The sequence below is a fragment of the Phaseolus vulgaris genome, chromosome 10 (genome assembly GCF_000499845.2).
Source record: "Phaseolus vulgaris cultivar G19833 chromosome 10, P. vulgaris v2.0, whole genome shotgun sequence".
NCBI classification, from domain to species: domain Eukaryota; kingdom Viridiplantae; phylum Streptophyta; class Magnoliopsida; order Fabales; family Fabaceae; genus Phaseolus; species Phaseolus vulgaris.
Window position 1 is genome coordinate 9,365,884 of NC_023750.2, and position 19,164 is coordinate 9,385,047.

Below are 19,164 nucleotides of genomic sequence, written 5' to 3' on the forward strand. Positions count from 1 at the left end.
TTTCCATCTTGATCATACAATTCCTTCTCCAAAAAAATGAGCATTTAAACAAATTAGTAGTGAACGAATTATATTACAAACATGGTACAGGAAAGCATAACTTACCAATGAACTGTTATAGCCACTAATGAAACGTTCTATGATGTCTTCATCCACACAAATTTTTTTAACTCTAAAGGTTTGCTCAAACCTGAAACCTGGAGCAGTTTTTGAATCAACCTTGTGTCACTTTATATTTACCATACAAATACAATATCAGGATTGAACTGCACTCAATATTGAGGAACAAAAAAATAAGAAAGATTGCAATGTGTACCTAAGCGTTACTTTCAAATGTGCTTGCTACGTTTCTCACAATCTACAACTTTCCTGTGACAGAAGTTTCTGCATCCTCTCACAATTTTCAGCCATTGAATATCAAAATATGCAAATGTACAAAATAACAATAGCAATACACAACTATACAATGCAAGACATAACATGTCATATATAATAGTATTTATCCATAAATAACACCAATAAATAAGTCCAATAATATTAAATGAAAAACATAATTCTGCAAAATATTTCAAATGTATAGCAATATTACATAATTGAAGAATGTTCGTTGATTCAGGAATGTTCCATAATATCCTCCAAACATCAAATTTGAGCATAATCCTTAAACTACATTTCACTTTTCAATTTTAATATTTCTTTTAAATGTTTTAAGCGAAAGATTTTCCTATGCAACTTCAATCAATGGTGGAGACTGTCTCTTAAGTGGAGTCACTGTAGCATTGTCATTGCTCAAATCCACAGTTTGGGATTGAGACTCGTTGCATTCACTGCCAAACTTGTTCAACAAATCCTATTTCAATACACACACATTAAGAATAAATGTTTTCAACTAATGTTACTCTCTATCAGAATTAAACAATACCTCTGTGATGTTCTCACAGGAAGCATCAGTCAAAGCTAGTTTGCCTTTGCCCTTTTTGCCATCTTGATCATACAATTCCTTCTCAAAAAAATGCATTTAAAGAAATCAGTATTGAAGAAATATTTTATATTACACACATGGTACTGGAAAGCATAACTTACCAATGAACTATTATCGCCACTAATGAAACGTTCTATGATGTCTTCATCCATACAAATTTTTTTAACTCTAAAGGTTTGCTCAAACCTAAAACCTGTATCAGTTTTTGAATCAACCTTGAATAAAACCTTTTTCTCCAGTATGTCTGCAAATTATTTTGGAAGATTTCCATTCTAAAATCAAAATGAAATTCAAATTAACCAAGATCTTTATATATATAATATATAATATAATTCACATCTAAAGGTGTGCAACGATAACCTTATCATGAGTTTCCAAAATTTCAGCACATAATTTATTCAACAGTGAGTTTGCTTCTCTGTCAAAGAGAATGAAAGTGGTAGAATCAGTCTCATCAATGACACGTAGTTGCACTTTATATCTGCCATAAAAAACAATATCAGTATTGAACTGCAGTCAATATTGAGTAATAAATAAATAAGAAACATTGCAAAATGTGTACCTAAACGTGACTTTCATAATATGCTTGTTACATTTCTCACAAAAAACATTTTCGAGTCAGGATAAACTGCCTTATTACAGATGCAGGCAGTGTACCACCAATCATCATTGTCCACAACATGTTTTGTAGTGCAAAGAACTATGAAGGTGTTCACCTGTGTAAATATAAATTGTAAATATCATGTCTAAATAAGTGAAAACCAAAGACAAATCACGAATTACAAAATATGTAATGACATTTACTTCTCTACAATCCTTCAGCCCTGCTATGGTGGTCCTGGTGGAGGTGTGAAGGAATTCATCTTCAGGAGTTTGCTTTGAAGATTCACATAGCTGGCTTAGCCCCTGGGATGGAGAATTCATACTTTCTAACATCCTTTACATTAAAACTACATTAGAATACATGCAAACCATCTTTTGAACACAACAAATAATGATATTTGTAAAGTACCTCTTTTTCAACAGTAAGGCTTCTTCAGTCAGTACATTATATTCCACTTTTGTGCAATCAATGCAGTTCTGAATATAGATATTGTCTATATAATAATATAAATTAACATGTAAGAAAAATATACTTGGAACCTAATTATTGAAAATAGAAATAAGATACTTTGATTGATCCAAAATGATACCTCTGAACAACTTTACTTTCGCAAATTGGATAGCTATAACTACATTCTCTACTTCCCCAGCAGCGAGGTAGGCATTTAACTGATCTACATAATTGCCGAAGAGCGTGCATTGAATCCGAAAACTACTCTAAAAAAACATCTCTGTTAAAACGTTAGTTTAAAAAAAGGAATCAATGGTGGACTGAAGTTACAACATACCCATCACAATCTATGGAGATGACATTCAGTTTGTTAGTTCTTCCTTCCTTTCGCAATTCGCGTTCTCTTCCCACTCCAGTCAGAACTCCAATTATATCTACATAAAAAAATTACTGAAGTTAAAAACGGTAATGTTGTATTGAAACACTAAACCCTAAAAACAACATATAATTTCACTAACCCACTAAATAGTCTGTGTCAAAGCCAGGAGCAAAAATCACAGAGAGAGGTGTGTATTGTGGTGTACTTTGTGGTACCACTTCATTAGCCATTAAAGATACCTTCGTCCCATACTGAAAGTTGATCTTATACTCATGTTTTGTTGTTCTGTAAGATCCTAAGTTGGAGGCAACAGTAAAAGATTGTATGGAATATACACGATCTTCACATATTTGATTCTGAAATTTGTATATAAGAGTCCTCCTCACAGATGCATGTATACGGACTCCCTACAAAGTTCAAAAACAAAACAATCTTTAAACACAACAAATGAAAAATATATGTTTGTTAGAACCGAGAGTTTTTTGAAAAACTTACTTCTTCATCCTGTAGAACCATCTCTAGTGAAAATGGAATTTTCTGTTTGGTGAAATCTTGCACACACCATAGTCGTAACACTCTGACAACCACATTCCATGTCTCCTTTGATAAATTAACGTCATTTAAGAAATGAGTTAACGTCATTAGTATATTCCAACAAATGGACCAAACAATTTTTGTGTATTCCAGCAAATGGACCAAACAGTTTCAGTGACACAACATAATGACAAAAGTTCATTTAAATAGTGGCATTCCAAAAAAATGATGCACCATTTTCATTAATTGATTTATTTTTTTTATATTTATTAATTTACCTCGTAGCTGTACAGTAGAGGTTTAGAATGCAGGTTCAGAATAAACTTCTTATGATGCCTTTTAGGATTGGACTTTACATGTGTCAGCCCAATTTTAACACCGTTGGGGGAAGGCCATTGAATAGCTGCTCTTATAGTCCACAGAACTACATTGTATTGCAGATTTGGCAATTGCTTCAATTCAGAAATACATCATGTTGCCTACAAAAGCTAAACTATATACAAAAGGAAATCTGGAAATAGTTGTTAGACTTCTGGGATAGGTTCTTCAACTTTATACACTATTGCAGCAAACATTGTTCAATGTGCATTGTTCACCTCAAGTCTAAGCCATATTAAACCATATCTATCTTCTGTCTTTAATACATAATACATAATACAACCCACTTTTGATTTGACAGCCCAATTTAAACACCATTCGGGCACTTGGTTGAGTTCATGCAACACATTAGAATAAAGCTGTGTCATACACCTGTGCCATACAAAAGGGACTTGCCAATGCACAAATTTTTCTATAGCTCACAGAACTTCACAGTTGTGTTATATACAAAAGGAAACCTGCACATAGATCTTGAAGTGTTGCAATAGCTTTATGAACTTTATACAATCCTGCATTATAAAATAGGCAAAGACCCTAATTTTTGCAAGCTGGTACGTGGCAAGCTCTGGTAGGTCCAGGTGTCATGTGGTAATTAGTGAAGCTTTGGTCAATTTTCTTCTTTGGGTAAATTTCTTTTTCAATTTTTTTCCAAAAAATTGAGGTTGTGACATGTGTCAAAATATGACTGTTTCTGCTCCCTCAATACTGATTATTTTACAGTCCATTATAAATTAAGTATAAATGTAATTCAAATAGAAGTCTTTTTTGTGATAGTGTCCACATTCAACTTTCCACTTGGCAACCCAATTTAAACACAGTTCGGGTAAGGCAAAGGCAGATACTTTTTTGTACATCAGTGCATTATAAACTTCATCCAAAAAATCAGGTTAGATTATACAAATATGAAAACATTGATCAATGTGCACTGCTCTCATAAAGCATAATATTATGATGTCCTACTTAATATCCTACTTAATATAACGTTTCTATATATATTATGATGTCCTACTTAAGGTAATAATTTATACGTTAAAGTATTCTAAAATATACACTATATTAATTTTAATTTTCATTTTCATTTGTAACAGTTAAGAGAAAGGTGGGTGGTCAAGAAGTCAACATAGTCGCCGTTTATGGAAGTGGCGTTCTGCAGTGTACATAGTCGTTGTTTGTGGAAGTGGCGTTCTGCAGTGTACATAGTCGTCGTTTGTGAAAGTGGAGTTCTGCAATGTACATAGTCGACATTTGTGAAAGTGGCGTTCTGCAGTTTACATAGTCTCCGTTTGTGGAAGTGGTGTTCTGCAGTGTACATAGTCGCCGTTTGTGGAAGTGGCGTTCTGCAGTGTACATAGTCGCCGTTTGTGGAAGTGGCGTTCTGCAGTGTACATAGTCGCCGTTTGTGAAAGTCGCGTTCTGTAGTGTACATAGTCGCCGTTTGTGAAAGTCGCGTTCTGCAGTTTACATAGTCCCCGTTTGTGGAAGTGGCGTTCTGCAGTGTACATAGTCGCCGTTTGTGGAAGTGGCGTTCTGCAGTGTACATAGTCGCCGTTTGTGTATATAAAAAAATGATTCATCCTGAATCACTCCGCATTTCATTATTTGGTATGTTAAACTTGCTTCAAAAATAATCTTATCACCTTCTTTGAAGTCATTTAACATAAATAAAATCTTTCCGGTTCCAACTTTTGTTGATTTATTTTGTGCATTTTCTTTCACTATGCGTTCTGCAATGTACATAGTTGCCATTTATGGAAGTGGCGTTCTGCAGTGTACATAGTCGTCGTTTATGAAAGTGGCGTTATGCAGTGTACATAGTTGCCATTTATGGAAGTGGCGTTCTGCAGTGTACATAGTCGTCGTTTATGGAAGTGGCGTTATGCAGTGTTCATAGTCGCCGTTTATGGAAATGGCGTTCTACAGTGTTCATAGTCGTCGTTTATGGAAGTGGCGTTCTGCAGTGTACATACTCATCGTTTGTGGAAGTAACGTTCTGCAGTGTACATAGTCGTTGTTTGTGGAAGTGGCGTTCTGCAGTGTACATAATCGGTTGACGCCAGGTTGGTGTCATCGCCGTGTTAGATAACGGAATATCAGGTGGTCTGGCATCGCCACAAGAAGCACATCGCCGGATTTTCCAGTAAACTCAGTTGAAGCTGTTGGGGGTTCAGGCGAGGAAGTTCAAGCGTGTGAGTTCAGTAAAGATGATTGTTACGTCAGCATGAGGCGCAAAGGTTAAATGAGTTGAAGTAAACAGCTTGCTCCTCGACGACGGGATTCCCAGAGTGGACAGTCGTCGATGGCGAGTTCCTCTCAGTTAGGACATGCATGGCGTGGCAAAGAGGAAGGTGGCACAAATTACTCAAATATCAACAAACAAACTGACACAAATTTTGAGGAAAGTAAGTAACAATAAACAGTTATATAAAAAAATGATTCATCCTGAATCACTCTGCATTTCATTATTTGGTATGTTAAACTTTGCTTCAAAAATAATCTTATCACCTTCTTTGATAAATTTTTCAATTTTTATAGATTTTCATGACATCAGTATAGAAGAGGTGAGATTAAAATTACAACATTTGCTAATAATTGCCTACAACTCTTCATGATACTAATACAACAATTTTTATGCACTCACAACAATTGTGATATTATTATCAACACAACAATTCAGATGATACAATACTTCAAATCGTGCCTGCACAGGATAAATAAAAATAAGTTAGGACAAATAAAAATAAGTTTTCAGTTATTATACTTTATATTGCAGAAAGTATATGAAGAGAAAGAGCAGAGAGAACAATATTCCAATATACCTCATTTTTTGCTTGCATTACCTTCTTTAGTTGCTCTGTGATTCTGATGTAAAATCTTCAGCAAAAACATAAAAACGCCCAAAACATTGTCAATTGAAACCCTAATTACTCCATTCGATTAAATTAAATAATATAAACAGATGGAAACAAAAATACACTTTCAAATGAGATGAACATTTGACAATACAAATGGAAAAACGGAGAAAAATGGAGCTAACATTTTGGACAAAAATCATATAAAGGCAAACAAAACTGGACACGATAAGAATACTGGACAATGCCTCAGTTTTTGCTTGCATTACCTTCTATAGGTGCTTTGTGATTCTGATGCAAAATCTTCTGCAAAAATGATATAGAATACTGGAAAACGAAACAAACAGAGAAGTAACAATATTAATAACAGTGGAGCAAAGGAACCACAAAAGAGATGAAGAGAATAAACATCAAAAGCAAGCAACTTTGGTTAGAGAACCCAAAATAAATCATTTTTATGTTGCGAATAAACAAAGAAGAAGATAACAAACAAAAAACCAAGAACATCAAAATAACTGCAAAAAACACAAAATATCTCAAAAAAACTGATTAAATAATTACATGTTCTTTGGAAAAATTAAAAGTTGAGACCTTTCTTGAGAAACACGAAGAACAAAGAAGAATATAACAAACAGAAAACTAAGAACATCAAAATAATTGCAAAAATGAAAAGGAATGATAAAAGACTAACCTTTTATTCAGAAGAATGGAAGACGAAATGAGAAATGAAGGTTTTCCAGTTTATGAGAACTTATATAACCTCATAAAGCGATTTTCACATTCAAAAATCGCGCCATAAGAAACAACCCTAAAAGAAGATATCTGAGTTGTTGGTAAGGCAATGACCACTGTGTGTGCAGTGGCCAAATCGGTGAAAGTTGAGGAGAGAAAGCTGAGAAGAGAAGGGTTCAGCCATCACGAAAAAGGGAAATACGTTGGTGCAGATTAAAGATGCCTTTCAATAAGGCATGTGGGCAGTTGCTGAATTGGTGAATATCAGTAAAGAGAAAAGGAGAGAAGGAATGAGAGATTAGGGTTTCAGAAAGAATGGCTTTGAGAGAGATTAGGGTTTCAGAGGAATGGGAAATCGGAATGAGAGAGAGAAAAAAAAAGTGAGTTTTAAGAATTGGTACGTGGCAAGCTCTGGTTGGTCTAGGTGTCATGTGATAATTGGTGAAGTTTGGGTCAATTTTCCTATTTGGGTAAATTTCTTTTTCAAATTTTTTTTCCAAAAAATTGAGGTTGCGACACGTGTCAAAATAGGCCTATTTGTGCTCCCTCAATTGTTATATATATAGATACGCATATATCACATTTACTATTTTGTTTGTCATGCATGTTGATTAATCCTAGTCGTTGCAATTTCATAACAAACGAATAATTAACATGTCCTAATCTAGCATGCCATATATCATACGAATAAACAATATAAGCAGAAGATTCAGATTCATTAATAACTTCTTAAGTTACTACAAAAAAAATCACTTTTAGCGACCACCTAATTTGGTTGCTAAAAGCACTATAATCGATCCCTAAACATATCTGCGACCGAAATAATCACCAAATGAAGATGGAAGCGAAAACCCTAGTCACAAAGCCTATAGTGACCGAATTATTAAAGTGGTCACTAATTTGCAACCGAAAATTTTGTGGCTAAATCAATCGCTGAAAATTTGGTCACCAAAATTCAGAAATCATTACAAAAAAATCACTTTTAGCGACTACCCAATTCGGTTGCTAAAAGCACTATAATCTCACTAAACATATCAGCGACCGAAACAATCAACAAATAAAGATGGAAGCGAAAACCCTAGTCGCAAAGTCTTTAGCTACCGAATTTTAAAGTAGTCGCTAATTTGCAACCGAAAATGTGGTGGCTAAATCGATCGCGGAAATTTGGTCACCAAAATTCAGAGCCCAAATTAGCAACCAAAATTTTGGTGGCTAAATCAGTTGCAAAAAATTTCGTCACCAAAATTCAGAAACCAAATTAGCAACCAAACTTTTTTAAACAAATCGGTGGCTAAATGGTAGATGAAATAGAAGGTGTAGCGACCACCATTTTCGGTCGCTAATGGATTAAAATAATTAATTAAAGAAAAAACTTTTGGTGGCTTAATGGAGACCCTTATAGTGACTGATTTGATTTCGGTGGCTAAATATTTTTTTAATTACAACGACCGTTTCCATTTCGGTCGCTAAACAACAACTTTGTAAATATAGTCACCAAATCGGTTTCAGTGGCTATTTTTTTATATGATATATTAATACCTATTTAAAATGATATTTTGACCATTTTATAAAAATAAAAATCAAACTTGCTTATAGTTACTCAAAATTAAATCAAGTTAGATAGGAATGAACTTCAAATACATAGTTTAAGAAGGAGTTGTACTCAAATTAAAAGTAAATCGTATTACACAATGAAAACTATTGAAAACTAGTTAAAAAAGTTAAATCTATTATATAATTCAACATACAACTAATCTTCTTTTGAAATGTCATCTCTAATGTGGTCTCCTTTATGATGTCCACGGGTAGTAAGATCTGAAGAACCTGATATGAGATTATTCATTTGAATGTGTTGTATGATGAGTTGCATCTGCTCATTTTGTTTGCGCATCAGCTCATCTTGTTTGTGCATGCGTTCACTTTGCTCTTCATGAGTTTTCATCAATAACTCCATCTTTTCTTCAAGTGTTCGCTCCTTGACATGTTTTGTCATAAGTTAATCATTTAACTTTTGAATAATCTCACGCATTTCTTCTATTTGATGGAATACTAGAGCTTGGCTTGTAGCAGAGTGAGCACTTGTTGAACTATTAAACCTTTTGCTCAATACACCAAGATCATAGACATTCCCTTTTTTATTTCCACCTCCAACAACATCAATGTATATTTCATTGTCATCAATAGATGCAACATGAGAGTTTTGCAAAGATGTGCTTTCAAGCATTTATTGTTGTTGGGCTTCTTCTCGACGTTTCTTATATTTCTCCTGAAAATGAAGTCAAATTGATTATTGTGAACAAAACATATAGTAAAAATTAAATTATAACTTAAATTTTAAACATACTGCAAGGTCGCGAGCCCTTGACCCATTGTCCAATCTTCATTTTCTTCGTTCTTTCTACAACCTCTCAAGCAGTTGGTTGTCATTCAAGCTCCTTAGTCTACATAAATTTAATAAAAAGATATAATAGATTGTATTTAAATTAAATATATAAAGAGAAAAAATATAATAATATTACAATTTTCTCAAAGTGAGTTGCGGTAGATATGGAACCACCACAGTAGGCTGAGGCTCCCTTCTCAACAACCCGATTTGCCTTGGCAATAACACTCTTGTTTTGGAATTCTGTAGAACTCCAATGTTGGTTCTAGGTTGCTTGAACAAGTGTATGAATCCAAGCCCCCTTATCTTGATCATGTCTAACTTTACTCATAACATTTTTAAAGATACGAGAGGCTTTTGTATCAAAAATGGATCTAATGATTTGGTCTTGTTCCAGATCCCACCTATACTCTTTCTACATGAAAAATAAATTAGAAAACAAACATTGTAGAAAAATAAAATAACATTTTAAATGTAATCATAACTCAAATTACCTTAAACTCCAAACCATCTATCTTTGAGCTCAATACGAACCTTCTTCCAAGTGGGACTGAGTTCATCATATTTTTGTTTCATGATTCGTGAGATTACATTGGAAGGTCCATTAGCTGGTGAAAAAATGTGTTCAAAACATATTGTCAAAATGATATATGATAATCATAACATATTGATGAATTACAATTATATTAAAATATACTTACTCTCCTCTTTTTGCATGAAGCAAGGGTCTTTGATCATCAACTACATTTCCAGACTCATTGTCAGGTGTAATAGAGTCTTATATCGGTGAAGGTTGATTCATAGTTGGCTCTGTAGAAAAGGTACTAGGATTTGATTCTCCTACATGATGTTTAATATCTTGTTCGTGAAGTGTAGGAAGTGGGGGTTCTTCATAAGATAGGATGTGTAGACTCCATAGTTGTTGGAAGAACAAACGAAGGGGGAATGTTGGTGTTGGGTAAAGATATATCATCAACACGAATACCTCGACCACCACGATTAGGTGGTCTACGACCACTACTCATCTGCAAGTAAAACATATTACATATATAAGATGTAATTAATACAATAATCAAAGTGGATCAATCAACTTTGAATAAACAAATAAAGTAATCATGATCAAAAGATTCAAACTTGATTGTGTTTTCTACAACCAAATATGTCAATTATCTTGCCTGTTATTCACTACAATTATGGGAAACCATAATAAAATTAATGTTAAACATAATTTGGAAAGGTATACAATCAATTTTAATGCATGAATTACCGAAGAGGTATCTGTGTCACTGAAATCACTCTCAATGTTATCCTCACTTGAAATGTATTCCTCCTTGTATTGTTCATCTATGTTTGTTTCATTTAGTAATTGTAGATCTACTTCTTCTCCCTCCCCCCATCAACATCAACAAGAGAATCATGAATGAATTCTGGATCAACATGTAGCACTACTTCAAGTTGTAGAAGCTCATCATCTTGGTATGAAGTGTCATGCTCAACCTCACTTACTGTGTTATCAATGATTCTAATACGAGCTTTTGTTTTAATTACTCCCAACCAACCTTGGTGTCCCTCTGGATATTTGGTGTAATAAACTTGATTTGCTTGTTGTGTAAATATGAACGGATCATATGCTTTATTATATCTCCGTGATTCTTTTATTTGAACGATCCCATAGTTCTTATATACTTTGGTTCCTATATTAGGAGTATTATCAAACCATTCACACTAAAAGAGAACTATATTCATTATTAGAAAGTCAATATACTCCAATTGAATAATATTAGACAATATTCCATAAAAATGTGACTCTGATTAACCATTGGTTCCTCGTACATAAACATCATAGTTAGTGGAATTCATGCCTTCACTCCAAAGAACAGTGTGAAATTTGTATCCATTAATAACATAGATCGGCCATGATTGAACTTTTCTCTTAGGACCTCATGCTAAATTAACCAATAATGGATCTTCAATATTATTTTCTAGATTTAGAAACTAAACAAAAGGTTATAAATTATATAATGTCTATCTAAAAAAAATTACAAAAGGCAAATTAAAAACCTACATATTGTTTGAACCATGTAGCATAATAGGATGAAATGTATCGGTCAATTTGAGCTTCTGAAGCAGTAGGACTAATCTCTCTTAAATATTCAACATAAATACTGCAACAAAGAAATTGATTATTCAAATCTCATGTAACATAATTAACTTTCTTTTCAAATTAGTGAACATCGACTTACTCAAAGTATGGTTGAACCTCTTCACTGTTTTGAAGAACATACAATTGGGCAACATCAAAGTCTCTTTGATTTAGATAATATGTCATGCTTTTTCCAATTGCTCTTCCTGGATAATTGAAAATTGAAATAGGAGGAGCACGTGAAGAACCCTTACCTACTTCAAGATTACAAGGGATCCTAGTCCTTCTTCTTTCAACATGATTAGGATAATAAAACGAGGCAAATGTAGATGTTTCCTCCACCAAGTAAGCTTCACAAATAGAGACTTCCACCCTGGCTTTATTTTTTACTTTCTTTTTTAAGGAGTGTAAGAACCTAAACAAGAATATGGATGCACATAATTTAAAATATTAAATAAATAAACTACAAATGTTATAATAATGATTAGTAATTGTATACCTCTCAAATGGATACATCCAACGATATTGGACTGGACCACCAACTTTTGCCTCGTAAGGTAGATGAATTGGAAGATGTTCCATGGAATCAAAGAAACTTGGTGGAAATATTTATTCCAATTTACACAATAATACAGGAATATTTTCTTCCATAACTCTTAGGTGTTCAACATTTAGTGTTGTCGAACTTAATTCTCTAAAGAAAAGACTAAGTTCAATAAGAACTTTCCAAATTGATTTTGGTAATGCGTCAAATGCAATTAGAAGCAAACGTTGCATGAACACATGACAATCATGACTTTTCATGTCATGTAACTTGCCTAGAGTAAGGTCAACACATCTACCCAAATTGGAAGCATATCCATATGGAAACTTCAGTTCTTTAACCCATTTACAAATAAAGACTCTTTGGGATTTCGTAAATGTATATGCTGCTTTTGGTTTGATAAGTTTGCCACCAGCAATGTCTTTTAACTCTAGCTCTTTTCGATTGCATATTTGTGCTACATTTAATCGAGCCTTGTTTGTGTCCTTAGTTTTTCCTTTGATATCCATCACAGTGTCAAACACATTCATGAACACATTTCTCTGTGTGTGCATAACATTAATATTATGACGTAAAAGTTGAGTTTTCCAATATGGCAACCTCCAAAATATACTTTGTTTCTTCCAATAATGTTTAATACCATATTCAGGAGTATTTTTTTGTTCTTCAAATTCAGCGCAAACTGGTAAATGTGCAACCCTATTCCAAATGTCAATACAAGACAAACATGGAGGAGGGGGATCAGTCTCAACAAACTTCTTCTTGAATTCATTTTTATTCTTCCTAAATTGATGATAAGGTGAAAGAAACTGACGATGACAGCCGAAAAAGGATATCTTGTGGCTATGACTAAGATAGAATGCCTTTGTTCTTTCTATACATATAGCGCAAGCAAGTCTACCAGAAGTCATCCAACCCGATAACATGTTGTAAGCTGGAAAGTCATTAATTGTCCACATCAAAGCAGCTTTCATCATAAAATTTTGCCTTAGTGACACGTCATAAGTCAATATCCCTTCAGTCCACAAGGTGCATAAGTCATCTATAAGTGGTTGCAAGAACACATCAATCTTATGCTTTGGATTTGAAGAACCTGAAACTAAGATTGTCAAAAACATAAACTCCCTCTTCATGCACATGGAAGGCGGAATGTTGTATGGGGTTAGGATAACTAGCCAACAAGAATAACTTTTTCTATATTGACCAAAAGGATTAAACCCATCTGCACATAAACATAACCTGACATTTCTTGGGTCTTGACTAAAATCTTGATGCATTCTATCAAAATGCTTCCAAACTTCTCCATCAGATGGATTAGACAAAATAGACGGGTCCCTTTGATTCTCACTATGCCATCTCATGTGAGTGCAGTTGCCATTGAAGAGTATAACCTTCTAAGTCTAGTAATGATGGGAAAGTACCACATTTTCTTAACAACACTTTTCTTTTCAATTCCCCTCCTAGTGACTGTGTAATATCGCTCCATTCCAAAAATAAAGCAATTAGTTATACTTTTATGACAGTTTTCCCTATAATACAGCATGCATCCTTTTGGACAACAATCAATTTTCGTACAACCCAAACCCAATTTTTCCACCGACTTCTTAGCTTGGAAAAAATTATTAACCATTTGATGATCTTTGGGCATAGTCTTCCCCATAAGTTGGACCATTATATTGAAACATCCTTCAGACATATTATAATCAGATTTCAAGCTTAGATATTCCAAAGAAGCTGACAATTCTTTCCCACAAGGGTGTTTGTGCAGCAGCAAGCATGTTAAAAAAAATTTGAGTTTCAAGATCAGGATTTTCCTCCATGTACTTATATCCAATAACACTCTTTGGTTGCATACAATGTGCATTTGAGGGCCCCACATGATCCATTATAATTTGATGGAAACAACCTAATACTTCTCTTTGTTCACAAGTTCCATAACATGAACTGACAACATCCACTGGGGGATTGTGGCAATTCTTCACCATGATTTGTCCACCAATAATAATTAAGCACGAATCCCTCTTTATAAAGATCCCATCCAACTTAATCCACATACTTGAAACTTTACAACTACATTTAATACAAGGACATCTTAACATTTCACCTTGTTCTTGAAACTTTTCTTGACTAATAACATATTGTAGGAACTCATACACTTTTTCTCTAAATTCCTCTGTCAGATGTTTGTTTATGTCCATTCTTTTATACATCCACTTTCTATCTTCGGGGATTTCCATTAATGCAATCTGACTACAAGAAATTCTAATGTATACACTTGTTTTAAGAGAGAGAAAACAGGACACTCAATGGAGAAAGTAAAAAATGAAAATATGAAAGTATTGGGTTGACAGGGAGAAGCATACCTTTGTTGGTTCACTTTGTAACTGATCTTGGGAGGAGGTGCTACTATTTATAAAGAGGTGCTGCTATCTATATATTTTTCCTGTAGACAAGAGAGATGAAGAAAGTCATATTGAATCAAAAGATCATTAAAATAAGTAAAACTGGCTTTAGCCTAATTATAAAAGTTTAGTCACCATATAGTCACTAAAAAATAGACATTTAAATATTTATTGTATTTAAGTGACTTCAACAATAAACTTATGACAATCATCAATCAGATGAGTTGTGGATTCAAGAGACAGTGTACAGAAAATAAGCATTATTAAGTTCACAATTGAATATTGCGAATACATGAACCATATAAAATAAAATAAACTAATAAAAATAACTTTTACTAAAGAAATGATTATTCTTGTTGGGCTAGAAGTTTAATTCGTTTATTTATACAACAAAGAAAAGACCTGTCAAGCCCACCGAGAGAGAAGGGTGTTCAATTAAGTTTGGACCAAAAAAGAATTCCATGCCCCGTCTATTTGACATAGCCTCCATTGTCGTGGAAACCTAAATGGTTATCCCCAAACCACAAGCATTATCAGGTTAGCAATGAAATGGTGTACCAAAGCTACAAGGTATTCCTTAGTGTATATGGGCATGCTTCTAATGGAAAGAGGGAAAGATTAGTGAATGCACAATCGGAGATTTTTAGTCTGTGAGGACCAAATGACATAACTTGTCTTTACATGAAGTTATAGTTTAAGGACAATTTTTTATTTTTTAGTTTACATAAAATTATGATATATAGAAATGTAAAAAAGGTAACTTTACCTTATAGCTTTAAAAGGAAATTTCAACAAACCTTAGTTGATTGATAACAAGAACTCCATTTGATGGTATACTGCATGAGATATATTGATATATATTATTTTTCAGCAATTAAACTTTTACTGGTCTATCATTTTTTTTTCATAAAATAAATATACACAAACCCAGTATTAATTATTTACAAATTAGAACAGGATTCATAAGTGACTTCTTAAAGAAAGATAACTAAATAAATTATACAGTCAAACAACATTATAATTTATAAGTATCATCATTAAACAGAAAATTGTGTTATCACAGTTCATTTAGGCCACACACATATGTTATCACATATGTACATTCCAATGATGCCCTAAAACATGTTAGTGGAAGTGAACAGGGAAATGGAAACAATTATGAAGTTAAGATATTTTAAGAATGTTCCATCAGGTTTGACTGATATTTACTAAGGCAACATACTGAAAGGAAGTTCGGAAAATGGTTAGTGAAAATAATTATCTCCAATCGTTTAAAGCACAATTCAGAACTTTGGGTTTATGTAATTAGCATGTTCATAGTGGAATATTGAATAGAACACTCTGACCTTGGCCTTGCATTATTAGGCTTAAGTATTGAGTCTGACATTCAATTTTCTCAACAAGGGGAATAGGGATCATCTATTAACATATGGAATATATTGTTCTCAGCAAGTGTAAAGAAAAGAACTAAACTTGTCTAACACAAATTATTGGGAGCATGTGATTTTCATCTCCTCATGCATTATGCAGTTTTAAAAAGATGAGTGTGAATTAAAGAAATAGATAATGTATGAAGTGAAGTAGTGGAAGAGAGAGAAGAGAAGTGGAAGAATGAGATGTATATAAATGAAGTAGGAGAAAGCAGGGTGGCGCAAAAATAATTGTTTATCATCTGGGGACCCCTATTTTCAATTTTAATTATTATTGATGATATTTTTTTTTAAAGAATCATTATCTAGGAACGAAACTCATCTGTGTTTGATAGGAATAAAAAAAAATCCTTTTTAAAGTGAGCCATATGAGTTGGTAACGTCATGGTGCATTGAAGTGACTCAAAACAATGAATAGCAGAGACTCAAATCTTTAAGACTTTCACCTCACACCACAAACCTGTGATATAATGTCTCACATCAATTACTAGTAGTATGAAGAAGAGGAGCATGGTAGAGATAGAAAAGAGGAGCATGGTAAAGATGAAAAGAAGAAGATGTACTCACATTATAGAAAAGAAAAATGCAGAGGAATCTCACATGCAGAAAATGAATAGTGCAAGAAAGAAAAAAATGAATCTCACATCAATTGTTGATTCAATAGCAAGATACCAGTATAAAACACATGTTTGTGTTAGTAAGTACAAAAGGAGTCCCAAGAGAAAATGTGTAGGAAACGAATGAAAATAAATTTTGAAATAGCATTCCCTTGTACTTACCCATTACTTGTAACACTCAGGATTCTAAGTCAAGCAATAAAGATGTCACTTGCCTCCTTTGATAGGTCAAAATAAGTTGTAAAAGTCTCAAGCATTTAAGTTTTCAAACAAAAGTAAAACACCAAAACTTTCATCTTTTAGTAATAAATACTTAAATACTCGAGAGACAACACAAAACGCAAATAACTAGTAAATTGTAACATATAGATAGTGTTTTGTCTGAAATAAGGTGTTTGTTTGCTTTGAAACAATCAATTATAAGATATTTCTGAGGTTCGGGAATAACAAATTATTTCTGTAAATACATTATTCCTGCAAATAACCATATCAAGTGTTATAAGTTTAATTGATTATTTTAAAACTTAATAGGTTAAAAACGTGTCCAGACTAGAAAATTGAAGGGAAATTAATTTCTCTTAGTATTTTAAAGGGTTTAGTGTTTTTAGGGTTCAAAGTTATCAAATATGAGAAGAGGAAGGAGAACAGAAGAGTATCATTGTCCCTGTCTAACAACACTACATTAGTTACATCTGTAAAGGAAAAAAATGATGGCAATCAACATTAACTAGAAATTACCTTCTTCCGCAGCATTAATTACTAAAAATGATGGTTTAGTGTTTATGCAAGATGCTTTACTTCCATGGGAACCAACAATGGCAACTTCTTTTATTGTTGAATCAAAGTACCTCCATTCGCACATCCGCTCACACCTCTGCTTGCACCTCTGTTTGCACCTCTGCTCGCCTCCGTTAACACCTTCGCTCGCACCTCCATTGCCTCCATTCACCTCCGCTCGCACCTCCACTCGCACCTTCGTTCGCACCATGACCACCACTTGTAGCTTCCTCCTCACCTCCAATGGCTCTGTAAAACATACCCTCTTCGATGTCCTAAAATTGATTTAGAATCAATATCCCAATCCGAATATTTTATCCAATTACATTAGGAGTGAATAAAACAATAGAGAAACACATTTCTATAAAATTTAAAAATGAATATTAAATAAGTATTGAAATACCCATGACAATAAGTATGAATATTTTAATTGATTAATTATTTTTCATACTAATACAAATTTCATTGTTTTTAACTTGTAGAGATAGTTATTACCTTATGTTAATAATTTTTATTTAAACAACTTTTTTTAAAACAAGTGATAAAAGTGCTATTAATAAAAAAATATTAATAATTAAAAAATTATTTACAAATTAATTATGAAAATGTATTTATTTTTATAAAATTAAATTTATTTTAAAGAGATAATTTTATTTAAATTTAATTATGTATCGTAATTTACTTTTTTTTAAATGATTCATTTTATTAATAATAATATTTTTTATGTAATTTTTTTAGAATTTGTATTTTAGCTTATATTTTTAAAAAACTATTTAATTAATTTTATTTAAATTTAAGAAATTACAAATATAATTAAAACATATTTTTTAAATAGAAAAAGAAACCATTAATACTACTAATTATTTTTTAAATTGATGACTACTCATGAATATCTAAAGTGTGATCCTTTTATAGTTTTTTAAAATAAAAATGAATTATTATTATTAGTAGTAGTAGTAAAATAAATAATTACATTTAGTGACCAAAAGAAATTCGATGGCTAAAAAATAAACGTATTTGGTGGCTGATTCGGTGGCAAAAATAAATAATTATATTTAGCGACCAAAACAAAATCGATGGCTAAAATAATAAACAAATTTGGTGGTTGATTCGGTGGAAAAAATAAACAATTATGTTTAGCCACACAAAAAAATCGGTGGCTAAAAAATAAACATATTCGGTCTCTAATTCAGTCGCAGATATATTTTTCTCAATTTATTCAAAACAACCACCACTTTAGCGACCAACGGTTTTGTCACTCTCATGTTCGGTCACTCATTCGGTCACAAAACTAACTAACATTATTAATAATTCAGACAGTCACTATTTCAGTCGCAAATTTGACACTATAGGTATTAGGTGGCTATTTTGGCCGCAAATTGTGAGCATTTTTTTCGGTCGCTGAATTCGGTGACTAAATTGTTATTTTCTTGTAGTTAATGTTCAATACAAAAAGACCTTGATCATAGTATCCCTTCCTCACAAAAACATTGTTTTTTGTCATAACAATCTTGTCAGATTCAAATGACATTTTAACCTCAACTTTGCTTAACAATGCCACATAGATCAAATTAACTCTAATTGATGACACATGTAGCACACCACTCAAAGCCAGAGTTTTATCAGATGTGAGCTTCAAAAGAACATTTCCTTTTCTAGGACATGAGTTATCCTGGAGTCACCGAGATAAACTTGTTCTTCTCCATGCCTCACACTTGTGTAGGAGGTAAGCACATTTTTGTTTGCACAGATGTGTCTGGTAGCCCCAGAGTCTACCACCCATTTGCTCACATTTGTCACAAGATTTACTTGTGAAACGACTGCCACAATTGTATTCCCCTTCGGCTAGATTTGCCTTATGAGGATAGTCGTTTTTGGCCTTATGTCTGCACTGAGGGGCATGAGGACCTGACTTTCCACAAACAAAGCAATTACCTTTTTTCTTGAAAGTGGGGTTAGT